Raw genomic sequence first — 15,647 nt, forward strand, 5'->3', positions numbered from 1 at the left:
TTAATATACTGCAACAATGGCAATGATAAACAACATACATTTAATATAAACCCTTCTTTGCTTGTTTATAGAAAGAGTTTCTTTGGTCAGCATATAAACGTCTTTGAGGTCTTTTTAAGGCTCATTGCCAGAGGAAAAGGGGGGGGGGGGGGGAAGGCTGCTGGAGGAGCTGAGGAAGACCTGCCAAGTCTCACTTATACAGCAAAGCCATTTGTATGGTATTTGTCCTTTTTCTGCAGCTTGGTTTCACAGCATGTTTCAGCAAGACCCTTAAAATCGCACCCACCCTAAGTTTCAATCATTTTCATTTAAATCGTCCTGGCGTAAGCAAAGGCCTTGTAACTGCTTTTGAACCGCAGTGCAAGAGTTTTGGCAGAAAAAGGCCTTGGACTCATGATGCTGCGTTTGCATCCGTAGAAGTGCTGAGGCACGAAACAGCCTTGGAGTTGTGATGCTGCACCGGTCTCAGGGTGCATGCGCAGGCACCCAGGGGCCTTGGAGCTGTGGCGTTCGGGCAGGAGTGTTGAGGTTATATTTCGTTCAGTGCAAGGAATGACGGACAGAAAGGCCTTGGATTTCAGACAGTGCACGTAGAGCAGTGTTTACATGCCTTATTCACAGACAGAAGTATTCTGGGCCCCCGGGGGTCCCGTGGTTTCCCTCAAATGTCTAAAATGCAAATAAAATCCCTTTTCGTGTGAAGGCTATATGGATAATTTCAAGATATCACTGTACCACCTTTAAAAGCAATAGAAAGCAACCAGCTGAATTCCTCAGCTTTTCAAAAATAGCTCCACAGCTGGTTAGATTCATTTGTTTTCCTTTTGGCATTCCTTCCCTGGATTCAGTAAGCATGATCAGCTGCTATCTACTGGAAGCACTATAGAAACAGATCTATTATTATTATTATTATTATTATTATTATTATTATTATTATTATTATTAATCATTTGTAAATACCGACAATGCGTTGCATCGCAGTTTGCCATACAGTGAGCAGATGGTGTATTATGAGGTTAATGCTCTGGAGCTCCAGAGATACTGCATCTGATCTGCCAGCTCCAGTGAACACTGTGCAACAACTGACAAATACTGGGTTCAGCACTGTCAGTGCTTCCAATTTTATTGTGTTCCACAACTGCTGAACAACTTTTTAATACCTCTGTGGAAGCTATACTGTTCCTCAAACAGAAGATATGGGCTCGATGCAGAATGATTGAGTGAAGATCTTTGTTTTGTCTTATGCAGAAGCTCAGAGTAGGTTGTCAAGATAGCCTTTTCTGGTTCTTAGCATATGAGTGTCACTTGACTGTTTTTCTGATTGTTCTAGCTCCTAGAATCCTTACATATTAACATGTAAGAATTTTAGCTTCAGGTTTTAATATAGATACATCTGCCTCTTCCAGTTGCAGGTCCAACGTGGAACCAAAAACCTCAGGGCCACCAGCCCTCCCCTCTTGCCCATTCTGAAAAATGACTCAAAGTTATTTTTAGTGCAATTATTGTAAAACCAACAATCTGGGAGAGCTTTCATTCATAACTTTCCCTGAGCAGGTCTTGCTTTCATGCTACTGTGTATTAGTGATTAATTCCACTTAAGCTAAAAGAATTAAACTAGTGTGAAGCAAGGATAAATCAGGTTCAGCAATTTTACACAAGATAGTCAGATAAAATAAGGAAAAAAATCTTCTGTCAATTAGTGGAATAGTCATTTTAGGCAAGATTCAGCCACTGCATCAGCCTAGTGGATTTTAGCTCAAACTTCATATTTAATCAGTGGCAGAAGGCTAGAGGGGTCTGTAAGTAGGTGATACGGTACCAAGCTTAGCCAGCCACTAGAGAAAGGAGTGGACACATCAAATTGCAGACAGGAATTGTACATGATCTGGCAGGACTGTCCCCTGGAAGAAAGAGCAAATAAACTGTGAGAAAGAAAAAAAAAATTAAAAGGAAAAAAAAAAGAAAGCTTCTTCTCCACAAGACTCGTAGATTTTCTGATTATGAGTATAGGAGGTATGGATTCCCAAAATATCACCTGGGAACAAGGGCCTGGACTCTACCTTGAGTAGCTTTATATTCCTTTTTGAGTTAACAGCAAGAATTAGACATCTCAAACCACCAAACAGTCTGACTGACTTTTGCCTTTGCATATTTTTCCCAGTTCAGCTAAGTGTTGAAAGTTAGACTGTATGAATCCACACCTGAGTCATCATGGTTCAAAATCTGAAATTAGCTGACAAGTCCTCTGATATTGCGAGACCTCATTTTAGGTGAAAGCTATTACTTTGAAGAAGGATTGGCAGGCAGTAAAAGCGACACAAAGCAGTTCATGCACTGTAGTAACGCTGGAGGATAAGCCTAGGGCTAGCCCTCTGAAACCTGCCGCATTCCCCAGGAAAAGTTCATGGAAACTCAAATAGTTGGACGCAGGTGTGACCAGATTTGTTTGGGGACAAGAGTAAAAAAAGAAGTAAGGCAGGGTTAGACTGCTTGAGTGGGCTTTATTATTGCATTGTTGTATTAATTTCTTGTTTTATTTTTATTATTTTAATTATCAGTCTTTTGGCATTGCATTACTGGAAATCTTACAAGAAACTTACCTGAGAGGGGGATAATTTGGTCAGCTACAGTCAAGCTGTTCTGGAAACAAGGTGGAACAGATGATCAGCATTTAAAGAAAAGATTGTGGTTAGGAAATGAAAACAGATGAAAAATAAACACAGTTATGTGTAAAATATTAGCTGTAATTAATTTTAATGAAAAAGTAAGGATATTGACATTCATATGAAGAAGCTGCTATGCTGCAATAAATTTATGCTATGATTTGAAAGAACTTCAAAAAAGAGAATTGTTCTAACTGGAAAAAGAGATTTGCAATCTATAAACACTGCTGTTTTCCTCAGGACCGAGGTGTTATTCACAAGAACTTGACTGAAACATTTAAAGAGTGCATGAGTAGCTATTTTATTGGAAATTAAGCTTTCAATTCAGAGGGCCAAAAGAAGAGGAGAAGACATCTGATTTTCAGGGTAGTCAGAAAAGTAGACCTAACCCAAAACGAAGTAAGACATAAGAAGTTAATCTATTCAGACAGCCATCAGTGAGCTGGAGGAGCAATGGTTTCCTGTGTTTGCCAGTATCACATCAACCTAGGCAATATTCTTGTGAATAAACTGGAGAACATGGTTTACAGTAAGGAATAACTGAATATCACAACAATGAAGAAGCAATCACAGAAAGCCACTGTTTTGCGTGGATCAGTGGTACAGCTATGGATGAGGTTTTAATAATGCTGTGCCTCTCCATCAGAAGATGACTCCTGGTTTTCATTGCTTGTAGCATCTACACAGGAGCAGGACACTTACAACTGGATTAATGGGACTGTAAATATTGTATATGATAGTGTAAACTGAGACAAGTAGTGCAGTGCCTTTAATTTCTAGGACAAGAAAAGCTAAGCCATGTTTCCCAAGAAGAGTTTGGCTGTGGGGAGGTACTACTCTGCAAAAAGACATGGGGCAGAAACGGAAGTCATCCCCAGGAAATGGATATACCGCTGGGCTGAAGCCTCCCACACAGCCGCAGAAGGGAAATGCCCCCACTAAGTGGGTGTAAATGACGAGGCAGACAGGCAGGACATTTCTAGAGGATGAGGGGTCTCAGCACTAGGAACCATGTAGGAGGGAAACACGCATACACACACAAGAGAGGAGCAGGAAATAGGATGTTTTGAGGGAAATAAGGGAAGGAAACTAAGAGGCAGAGAAACAACAGAAGGGGAAGAAGGGAAGAAAGCAGGTGGGGAAGACAGATGAAATAGGGAAACTGCATTATTGACTATTATGAGGTCTGCTTTATTGGCAGTTAAAAAGAGGTTTGTTTTTTTTTTTTTCTTATTCATACGGTTCTATTTAAGTCACTGCTAAAGTTACCATAGGAACATATAAATGGGAGTTTCCCAAGACGGTTTCCCTGTTAATTAATAATCTGGCTTGAGAAACCCTTGAGAAACCCCTGTACTCAATATCCTGAGGTCTTCTGAAATCATTTTAGATAAACAACAAGGTGGGCTTATACTTGTGCTTGATACTGGTGCATATTTTCCCCTGTAATTACTGTTGCTACTACACGGAGAGACCCACAGCTTTATGATAATGTCCGATATTCCAGCTAGATATACAGGATATAAATTTTATTTTGCTTTTTAAACAGAATTCCTCACCAAAAACATCTTCAAAAAATAGTCTATAACTAAAATAATTCACTGTGTTTATCTGGCAGTAGTCTAAAATGTCAAAAACCTAAACAACTGTTTTAAAGTGACCTAATGTAAAAATTTCTGTCCTGTGGCATACCCACACAAAGCAGTGATATTAGCCTATTCATTTCTTTAAAAAATGGAAGAGTAACAGCTTTGACATCCCCCACCTACCCAGGGCACAACCGCTAGCCCACCAGTGCTGGGCAGTGATTCATGGAGCATGTGGTCCTTTGCCTGAAATGCAATGGTTCAGCTGCTGGATCTACTTCACAGTCCTTTTGCCTCCTCCAGGGTGTGTGTATATGCATATACAAGAAACACACCAGGCCAAAATATCATGCGATCGTATTGAATCACCCCTGCTCTTTTCTCACATGGTTGAACGTCCTGACACATTGTAAACTCAGCTGAACGTGTGCCAGGCCACAACAATCTGCTTCTCTGGCAGCAGAGATATTTTGCTCTGAACTCCCTAACCATCCACAGCAGAGACTGGAAAAGGGTTACCAAGCTGTTTCCTGACTTTCTATTTTTCGGATCACTTAGGATCCAATTTATGGTAATATCATACAAAAGTTATGATTTAGCATTCTCAGCTTCCCCTTGGTTTTATTAGCTTTCTTTTTACCATGTCATTTTACCATGTCACTTCTTTTTTACCATGTCTTTTACCACTAATGTCACTTCAAAGGTTGAACTTGGAGCAACTGAGCTCAGCCTCATGTATACAGCTTTATATTCCACTTAATTATGAGCTTTAAAAGAATCAGGTTTCTGTTTTGGATGCAGGTCTAGAAAAGACCTTGTGGAGCACCTCTACCACCACAGGCAAGCATGCTATTTACAGACTATCCATAAACACATATATCTTCATTTCAAAGCGAGTTTAGAAATTGTCTCCCACTGCTCTACTCTGAAGTGCCCTCCAGAACCTCCTTCTTCCGATCACACCTCAGTTTTCTCCTGTTACCCCCCTAGACATACTGCGTGACAGTCTTAGACTCACTTCTTGAGGAAATAACTAACCCTTGGCTTTGTACCTCCTCTCTTTTCACACCGTTTAATCTACCAATACATAAAAGCTGGGAATGTTTACACTGGTCCAAACAAAAACCTCTTTATATAAGATATCTTATTTTTGACAAGATGAACAGTAGGTAGAAAGAGAATATAAGAAACAAGGCAAGTATAGATTGTTCCTCTTTCTTGAATATTTCTCAGTTTCTGGCAACAAGCATTTGAAATTGAAGTTGGAGGCAGCATCCAGACCACTGTGATTAATAGCCCCTCTGCTATGAATCTGTTGAGTCCTTTGTGAATCCAGTTATAATTTTAGCTTCCACAACATCCTGTCGCAATGAATTCCACAAAGTAATTATGCACAGTAAGGAAAAGTGCTTCTTTTGTTTTTTTGTTTTTTTTTTTAAAGGTCCTGGTTACCCCTAGTTCTTCTCTTAAAAATAACAGTAGGAAGTAATTCCCTGGAAATCTTTTCTATATCTTTTATGATTTGATAGATTCCAGTCAAATAGATAGACCTTACTTTATGGATAGATAGACAGTGGGATTGATATCACTTTCAAGCATTTCTTTTCCAAGCTGATGAATTCTAGTTTTCCCTTGTACAGATGCCCAAGCCAGCTCAATTCACTTCATCATCTTTTAAATGGGATCACTGTAAGTACATATAGCACTCAAAAATAGATTACCATAACCACCACTATAATCATGGGGGTTTGGGGGGGGGGGGGGTTGTGGGTTTTTTTTGTTTTTCTTTTAATTCAGTTTCTGTTTTGTTCTCAGTCTTGTCTTAATATCCTAGCTTTTTCTTTCCCCCCCACTGTTTTCAAGGAACCATCTACACCATTATTAAGGTCTTTTTTCCTGAAGAGTAATGCCTACCTTAGATCCCAGTATTCTATCTATATGTTGGGGGGAGGGAGGAGTTGAGGGTTAATGCATTTTGCTTTGTATTTATTGACAATTAATTTTGTCTGTTATTTTACTGTTCAGTCACTCAGCATCATAAGATCCTTCTGCAACTTTTCACAGTCAGGTTTAGCTTTGAGTACCCTGAATAATTTTGTTCCATAAGGAAATGTTATCACTTCGTTATTCACCGTCTTTATCAGCTCATTTATGAATATGTTGAACTGTACATATCCCAGCAGAGATCCTGAGAGACCCACTTGATAATCTCCATCCATTTATTTCTACCTTTTGTTTTCTAACTATTAATCAGCTATTAGTCTTCAAGAAGACCTTCTCTTTGATCCCATGACGGCTCAGATTTGTTTAAGCATCTTCAGTGATGGCCCATGTCAAAATCATTTAGGAATTTCAAGCATACTGTGTTAGCTTCATATGTTCATTGACCTCCCTCTACAAAAAACTTACTGTTGCTTCCCAGCTATCAAGAGTGAGATCCAGTTTAAATACTGTATTTAAAATATAAGTCCCAAGTTCTGCCTTTCACAGTTTCCTGAACATCAAGGTATCAGTGAAATCCATGTAGTCAATCATCGTATTTCCATACCTTTGTATTAATCAACAGCCCTGGTCTAAAAAATGGAAAAAGTCTATGTATTTCATTTTAACATCTTTTCTTTCCCCACTTCACAGAAATTTTACTTATTTTTTTAATTCATGTGGCTGAGAAGACATGCATTATTTATTTTAACTTCTATTGCAATAACAAGTTGAATTAGACTTTTGGTAAGAGTTTTGGACTTTATTCTTAAATTTTCTGTTCTCCAAGATGCAGCTTTCATGATTTTTCCACTCTTTATAGAGTCCTATTATTCCTAAATCCTTCTTGCATGATTATTAATTCAATTAGAAATGAAACCTTCCTTACTGATTTTTAATCTTATTTAAAATTACTCGTACTCTTAAATATTCCTGATATTTTAGGCATATCCGATTGAAAGAAATTTCAGTCAACTTCACATATAAGTTCCTAATGTCTGCAGGTTGGTCAGCTTCACTAACTAGGTCTCTTAATTTCTCATATTTATTGTATGAGATAGAAACTCTGGTCTGATATTTGTTTATTCTTCAATTTAATTTAATTGATGTCACTTAATTTGAGTTATTTTCTATGACCAGGTCTTCTGTAACATCCTTGGTTTACCAAAGCAGAGTCAAAAAATAGACTTTTTCCCTATACAGTCATGAAACCAGTAAGATGTAAAACTATCGACTATTACATCCAGGAATAACTGAGTTATACCAAGATTAGTTTCGCAAGTTTTCGAGTTAGTTGAATTGCTGAGAAATTACTGATTTGTTACTCATTTTATAGCTGAGAAGTTTTCCCACAATGACACAATTCCCAGTAGTATTTATCACTGTAACAATTTCAAGACATTTCTGTATCCATATCCAATTCTGATCCTGGGAATTTATAGCAGATTCTTAACACCACCTCTAGAGAATCTGTTGTAGAAACCTTCTTCAAAGCATTCTGGTGCCTAATTGCGTGTCTGTGAGTCTTTATACTGCTTATATACTTATATACACATACTGCTTCATTGACATAGAATGCTACTCTACTGCTTTTAACTTTATTTCTGTCCTACCCAAAGAAATTCCACTTTTCAGTGTCCTTCGGTATATTTAATTCATGATAGTATTCCACAGTTCTTTTTGTCCAGACTTCTTGCTTCAACATGGGAACATCTCTATTTTGGGGGGGTATTACCCTGTTTATTAAGTAGTGTCTTCAAACTGACTGTTGACTATCAGACTGCAGTTCCTAGAAGCATCAATATGTTATTTTCTCTCCTGTTCTGACTATCAGACTGCAGTTCCTAGAAGCATCAATATGTTATTTTCTCTCCTGTTCAGTGCTCCGATGATCTAGCACACTTTTGCTCATCATGAAAATTTTTGTCATGGCTTGGTCAGTGGGGTGGTATTTGTTGCCCCTCTCCGAGGCTGCCCTCCTGTGTCCTGAACACACAGTACAGGTAGGCCAACAGGAGGAAATTTGGCTAAGGAAACTCAGGGCAACGTTGGATGGAGAGGTGAGAGCCAGGCTGGCTGTGAGCTGGAGTGCACAAAAAGTTTGGAGGAGATGGAAAGAGCTGGAACACTCTCTGTGGTATGGAAATGCAGTGGGAATGGCAAAATGGACCGTGAAACTGAAGTGTGAGTGAAAAGTGTGGCACTAAAGTTAAGAGACTGATAGAAGGGAGAAAAAGAGAACTGAAATGAAGTGTTAGGGAGGATAGGACTGGAATTATGTAAAGGAGACAAGCCAGGTAGCTTGGGATGGGGGTAACGGTAGTTTGAAGGAAATGAGGAAGCACTGTATAACCGCTGGAAATGAGACCAAACTAGAAACCTCTGATTCCTGTGCTTCTGCATTCCTCTGCTGTGAGCAAGTATCTTTCAAATCTGCTCATTCTTCACTGCCTGTCCCACATGCAGAATGACAACCTAGCAGCTGACGAGCCATATGACGTCCAGTTTAATCCTCTTGATCAGTTAGGGAAGTTAAGAATTTAGGAAGCTTTACACTGAAACTGATGACATTAACAAAACATTAAGACAAACATTTATCAATTTAAGATAAACCACAATTTCCCATGTAACCCCTGTATACTGTTAAAGCTATAAATTATATAATTGCATACCATGCTTCCTAGATCTGAATGATTTTTGCTATTCCACGTAGGTTCTGTGCTGTCCTATGGTGAATGCTTTTTCTCTCATTTTCAGGTTCTCTCTTTTTCTTGAACATACAGACACATAAGGGTGCATATATACCTTCCTTTCCTGGTGCTGGGTGCAATTCCAACTTAGTTCTTTGACATATAAATCAAGCTTTATTGACTTCAGAATAATAAAGCATACATTGCTTTATAGTAGTCCCTATAATATTCATCACGTTTAATTCATCTCCCTCTGAGGCAGATGCAAAATACACTTCCATAGAAGTTTAGCAGGAATTAATATAAATTTAGGTCATCATATGTCCCTTGTGTTGTGTGGCTTACCTTCAAAATGACTGGGTTTCACAAAGGTGAAAGTAATTCCTGTGTTTAATTATGGCAATTGTATTCATAAGGATAAATAAAGGCCACTCATCTCCTCTACAGGTCTGCCTAACATTGCCCCCCCCTTTGAAAAAGCCACAAAATCTATCATATTAAAAACTTTGGCATCATCAGGTTCCCAAGTGATCAAGATTAGATGAGATACTTACCTTTTAGATGGAAAACAGTTGACAGCTTCTCCCTTTGTGTTGTTCTATATTCACTAAAATATTGGGTACTTCCAATTCTCAAATTATGTTTCAGGTCTGTAATCCATAGTAACCTGTCACAGGCTACTGATCAGAATCATATGTATGCTAGTATTATAATTAATTCCCTCACTTTTCAGATAACTCATAATTATATGAGTGTCAGATAGCCAAAAAGAAGAAAAAAACAAACAAAAAATATATTTTACTGGTGATAAATCCAAGTGTCTTGCTTTCATGAGGAAACACTTGTGTGACAGCCATTATTTTCCTCATAAACTACAATATGTGTGTCTATTATTTTTCATTTTGATTCATCAGACACTTATGGTAATGAGCAACTTAGCCAAACAGTGATGGAAGTTGTGTGTTACATGCACTGTGTTTTATTATATAGAGTTTGCAAAAAATAAAAATAAAAATAAAAACTTTTGTTCAGGTTGTTATTGCCTGTATGTTTTTAACAATTTATTATTGCATTCCTTCAAACAAACAATGTTTTCTTATATAATTTTCTATTCTTTTATGTCCTTTCCCTTTTTATGCCTTGCATCTTCATCTGCTTCTTTCTAATTGCTAGGGAAGGCAGACAAGATGCCCCATTGGGAACAGATGGCTTTCTGGAAATCTACCAGCAAGGACTACTCTTGGAATAGATTTCATCTGCAGGCCCCACACAGATGTAGTATAAGATACATACAAATAGATAGTGCTCCAAAGGCTTAGGAAGGAAAAAAAAAAATATATATATATATATATATCCTGCTGGAGTTCTTAAGCTTGCCATGACCACAACTTGCCAACAGAAAGAAAGGAAGAAAAATGAATACTACATATCATTCAATTTTTGAAGATATTTCTGTAGCTCCATACCAATTCCTATTTGATAGCTACAGTAAAATGCATTGTTTCTATAGGACTGTGTTTTGTGTGTCAAAGGAGGGTTTAATACAAAATTTGAAATCAGCAATAATGTTATCCTAATTTACAGGAAGGATGTAAGATTTAAGATAATATTATATGAAAAGAATGCTATATGAAAGAATGTTAAGATCTTCACAGGAGTAAGAGCAAATACTATAACTCTCATAGGTCACACTACAGTAAATATGAAAGAACTGTCTTTGTTAATGCTATGCCTCTCTTCTGTATTCTACACCTTTACTTTCTTTCAGCAGAGACATGGGAGATACTGTTTGTAACTTTTTATAAAATACATATTTGTTTTGGTTTGGTTTTTCTTAATCTAAAATAAAATTGATGATAACCATATTGCATATGGCTGTTCTATGTGTCTGGAAAATATTATTCTGAGGTTACAGATGAGGCTATAAAACTGAGAGATCAGAGATATACTTCTTATGGTAAAAAAATGCAAACTACCAATAGTAAAGCGACAACAGTACTCTCTGTCCTCAGGATTCTAACTTCAGCCTTGAGATAACATGTGATTTACCTGTTGTTCCTGTTCACAGAGTAAAATGAGTATTATAGAACTTCCTTTTTCATTATTTATGAAACAAACAAACAAAAAAGTTCAGTCTTTTTTGACTGGTGATGAGAGTTGGTGAACAGCAACCTTAAAAATTCAAATACTAGAATGCAAACACCAGAAATTAAACATCAAAATTACTAATTTATTTCAGTTTTTAACAATTCTGACATGTTGACCATTTTTTGCCCAGGTGGGTTCAGAACAGGGTTAACAATATTATGATCACTTACGGAAACCTGAAGAGGTTCATTTTCATTATAAAGAGAAACCGTATGAAACATTTGAAAACAAAAAGACAAGTTTACTGCATGTGAACAGTAAAAGAAAAAAAAAAAAAAAGACAGGAAGACCCAACCTTTTAATAGAGATAGAAAGAGTGATACTTGGTCTCCTTACAAGTTTTTCAGCAGAAATAGCAAACATGCAATAGTACGTATTATTCAAAATGTTATAAAAATAATATAAACTAGAAACAGCTATTTAGGTTACAAAGGGGAGTGATCATAGAAATCGTTCTGGGAAAAGGATATTCTTCAGTTTCTGAGGCAATCTTCAGACTTTTTAATGTCCCTGCTGCTTTGTTAAACCTCATTTTATTTCTGAGATAAGAAACTCTGAATTAAGGGAGAAGCTGCCAAGCTTGGCACAAAATTCGTATACACAAAACCACCTGGTGAACAGTGCTCTGGCTACAGCAAAGGGCCAGATCTTCGGATGCAAACAAGGAGGCACAGCAGACAAGGGCTGTTCTAGCTTTTGTCAGCTGCTAATAGCCCCCAGGAGGTGATACCAGGGCCAGGACAAGGCAGGGTTTCCTTGTCTGCACCCTCATTTCCTTGGCTGGGCCTCATGGCTGCAGCTGATATCGAGTCTGCAAGAGGATCTCTTAACTTGGGATAGTTCTCCAGACAGCGAAAATGGGACCAGGGAATTTTTCTGAGAGTGTCCTCATTCAGAGGGCAGGGGAGCAGTGGGCTCTCGGTTTTGAAATCAATAATGAACGTTGCAGATTCACCAAATCCCGGGGACGAACAATGAGACTTGCTCTCCTGGCCCTCATGAACGGCTTTTTCCATGCTGCAGCAGCTGTGCAGTGTACTAATACCACCTCTCCCCTGCTCCAGGACCCTATGTGATGGCTGCATCTGGTCACATGAGCTGCTGGAACAGGAGGAAAGCAGCAGCAATGTAGCTGGAAGGATTTGACAGTCAGCGAACTTACTTCCCATCAGCAGCCTTGCATCACATGCCTCCTTCAACCATGTAGCCAGGATAGGCAGCCTTGCGCAGTCTGGCATGTCTGTGTATGCCTATCACATGAAGCAGTTCATCATATGGCTGGAGGCCCGTTGCCGTTATGAGACCTGATGCATGAATTTTGCCTACCAAGGTTTCAGAAACACAAAAAGACTCATAATACCTTGTCTGTGCTAAAATTGCTTTAAGTAAACAGAAAACCAAAACACTTTGGCAAGGACTGGCCTCCATGTCATAGACATTTATGGCTCAATTCAGTCACCTACATATAAGCCTCTATTGCCATTTGAGCTGCTCTGGGTTATCTAGAACATATGCATTGGGCTGACAGTTGTGGTCTGGGTCCAAGGGAGTTCTGTGTCTTTCTGGAATGATAAATTGAGGTCCGAAAGGGTAACATAGAAGTCTTCAATAGCCTTTGACATTTATGCTTGAGCTGAGCCCCTAAAGTTAGGAATGAGTCATAACACAAAGTTGCATAGCTACATATAACAAAATCCTGTAATTCATAATAGAAAAGGTTTTCTAGATTGGAGGATGATCTGTTTTATTTATTTTTATTTTTTAATTGGGGCTGGAAGCTTTTCACATTCCTGTAAAAGAAGACATTGCTTTTTTTGTTTCTGATCATCACTTTTTTCTTCTTGCAAATCCATGTTCAGCTGTAGGACACTCATTTGCAGGATAAAATAATAATAATAATAATAATAATAATAATAATAATAATAAATTAATTTTACTGATGCTATCTTCTGAATGTAGGCGGTTTTTGTACTAATAGCAGAAAGATAAAACCTACTCTACTAAATTTGTCCAATATGACAGTCTATAGTTTACAAGAGAAGAATAAAAGCGGGAACTGAGAAGCATTTTGAACTGGAGATTTTAGCTGATCACAGAAATCAGGTTCTCTGAATCCTGTGTTTTCTAACCATGAGTGTAAAGAATATTCCATAAAAATAATGCTGTATTTCAGCATGGCAGGTCTTCAGACTCCTCACATACTGATTCCAAAGTTTTTTTTAAGAGTAACTATGCTCTTATACAAACCCTTTCAAGTGGTATATGATGAACATCAAGAATGTCATTTTTAGGACTAGACATGATATTCACTAATTTCAATCTCATTCTGAACTGTGCCATCATATTGTCATTAATATTTCCATTCTCATATTAGGTATAGTGTGTCATCCCAGTTGTTTTAGGTGTGTACAAGTAGACAGTCTTTACAATCTTAGAATAAGATAATGGACGGTATAGTGGATAATTGAGAAGAAAATGAGGGAATTGCCAGTTGACTGTGCGATCAGTGTGAGCCAGGTAGAGACATTACAGAGCACCAGCCTATACACAGCCAAGACTTTTGCAGTCAACATGGGGGAAGGACTTGAAGGAAGATGTTGAAGTAATTTTGCCGATATGTTGCGGGGGGGGAATTCTCCAGTGATGCCAGTGTGTGAAAAATACTTACATAAATCTGAGTCTTTTTCCATGCGCTCTAGGGGAACCCACAGACTGCTCTAATAATTTGATTAAAAGAACTGAAAATGTTTTGTGAATGTTTTATTGACAAAATGTACTGGATTGAAACATAAAAAAGCACAACATAAAACTTATCATAAGCACAAAAATATAATTTTTCATGGGCTGTTGTATTAGTTTGTTTTATGAAACCATCATCAAAGACATTAGATATCATCCATTAGGAACATAGCTGTCCAATGTTCTCAGATATTCCTGTTATTACCTGTTGCAGTAATGCTTTTCTAAATCCTGGTAAGATCTAGGGCAGAGAGTACAAGTAATTTTCCACAGATAGCTTTTCCCACAAAAGCTGTATCGTCTGAGGCTTTTGTCAGAACAACGCTCACTTGATCAGTCATGAATTTCAGCTCTGCTGACCTTGACTACATTTGAGTCACCAGTCTAGAGGTGAAAAATTCTTGTTAGCAATTCATCCAACAAGATTACAATCTTGAAACTGAAGCAAGACTATGTTGCTGCATTTCCCAGTCTCTTCACAATCTCTGTTAGGAAAAGTAGATTGATGTTGTTCCATTTCCTTTTATTATAGCTTTTGTCATGGGAGGAAGTGAAATCTTTGCTCTTAACTCTTGGCCAACAATCACAGCTTTGGGAGGAACACAGCCTTGAATGCAATAATTAAAATCCAAAGTAGCTATTACAGTATGGACATGTTAAATTACTAAGTATATGGGAGAAATTTTCTTGTTATTAACAGTAGTAAGGACATTATCCTTAGCAGTGTCACAGCCACTGTTCAGCAGAAACTCTGATCGAAATAACTACTTAATAAACAGGATTATGTAGCAACTTCAACAGTATCAGGAAATCTGTCTTGATAATGCAGGGTATAGCATCTTCTTCCAAATTTTCGTATTTCCAGTCCGTGTTACAAATCCGGAATTCTAATAATGGATAGCTTTGAGTCCGGACACTTGGCTTTTAATGAAGAGCTAGAGACAAAAACAATCAGGAAAAGATCATAAAGGTTTTCCTGAACTTCAGCTCTTGTGTATCACGGTCTTTAAGTTCCAGCTGAATAATGTAACTTCTGTGGTTTTGACATGTCAGCTCAGATTTGCCAAGAAAGTTACTCTGAAATTCATGTTGGTCAGATTCAAGAAGATTTTTGGTTTTCTAACAACATATTATTCAGCCCTGACCACAGAGAATTAGCCTTTCTTTAAAAAGCTTTGTCGTTTATTATACAGACTTGATATGCATTCATTTAATCTGCAGCATTTCTTTATACTCTGTATTCACTGTGGGAAACAGTGGTATATTACAATTGCTTGAATAGTATAGTCACTTAGAGCATTTGAAAGTATGCAATGGTTACTGTTACACACTGTAGCTGTATCACTGATCACTGTTGGTGATGTTGGTGCTGATGGAAGAATCAGCACGAAAGTCGATGGAAAAAAATTAGGCTTCCTGGAAGTCACCTTCATTTACACAGTAGATACTCATTGAAAGTTATTCCCCTGAACTTTAAATGAATATTGTCATTTGAAAGAACTTGGTATGAGTGCTACTATGTAAAACGGAGGAAGGGACATGGCACAAGGTTAATTGAACTTATGTTCTTCAGTTAAACTAGTAAAATAGTTCAGCAACTTTTAGGAAAGAACCAAGAACTGTATACTGCTCTTGTTTTCCACTAAATTATTCAAATTAGAATCAACATGATAACCTGTCTGGTAAGATAATTCCTAACAATTATTTTCAAGTATGGGTTTAAATGAACCAAGCGAAGTCAGGATTTCTTCCGTATACTCTATGTAAGCCCCACATGCTTCCTAAAATTCATACACCCAATGGCCCCTTCATTGATTCCCAATGAATCATTCTTGTCTCTC

The sequence above is a fragment of the Dromaius novaehollandiae genome, chromosome 3, assembly GCF_036370855.1.
Source record: "Dromaius novaehollandiae isolate bDroNov1 chromosome 3, bDroNov1.hap1, whole genome shotgun sequence".
NCBI classification, from domain to species: domain Eukaryota; kingdom Metazoa; phylum Chordata; class Aves; order Casuariiformes; family Dromaiidae; genus Dromaius; species Dromaius novaehollandiae.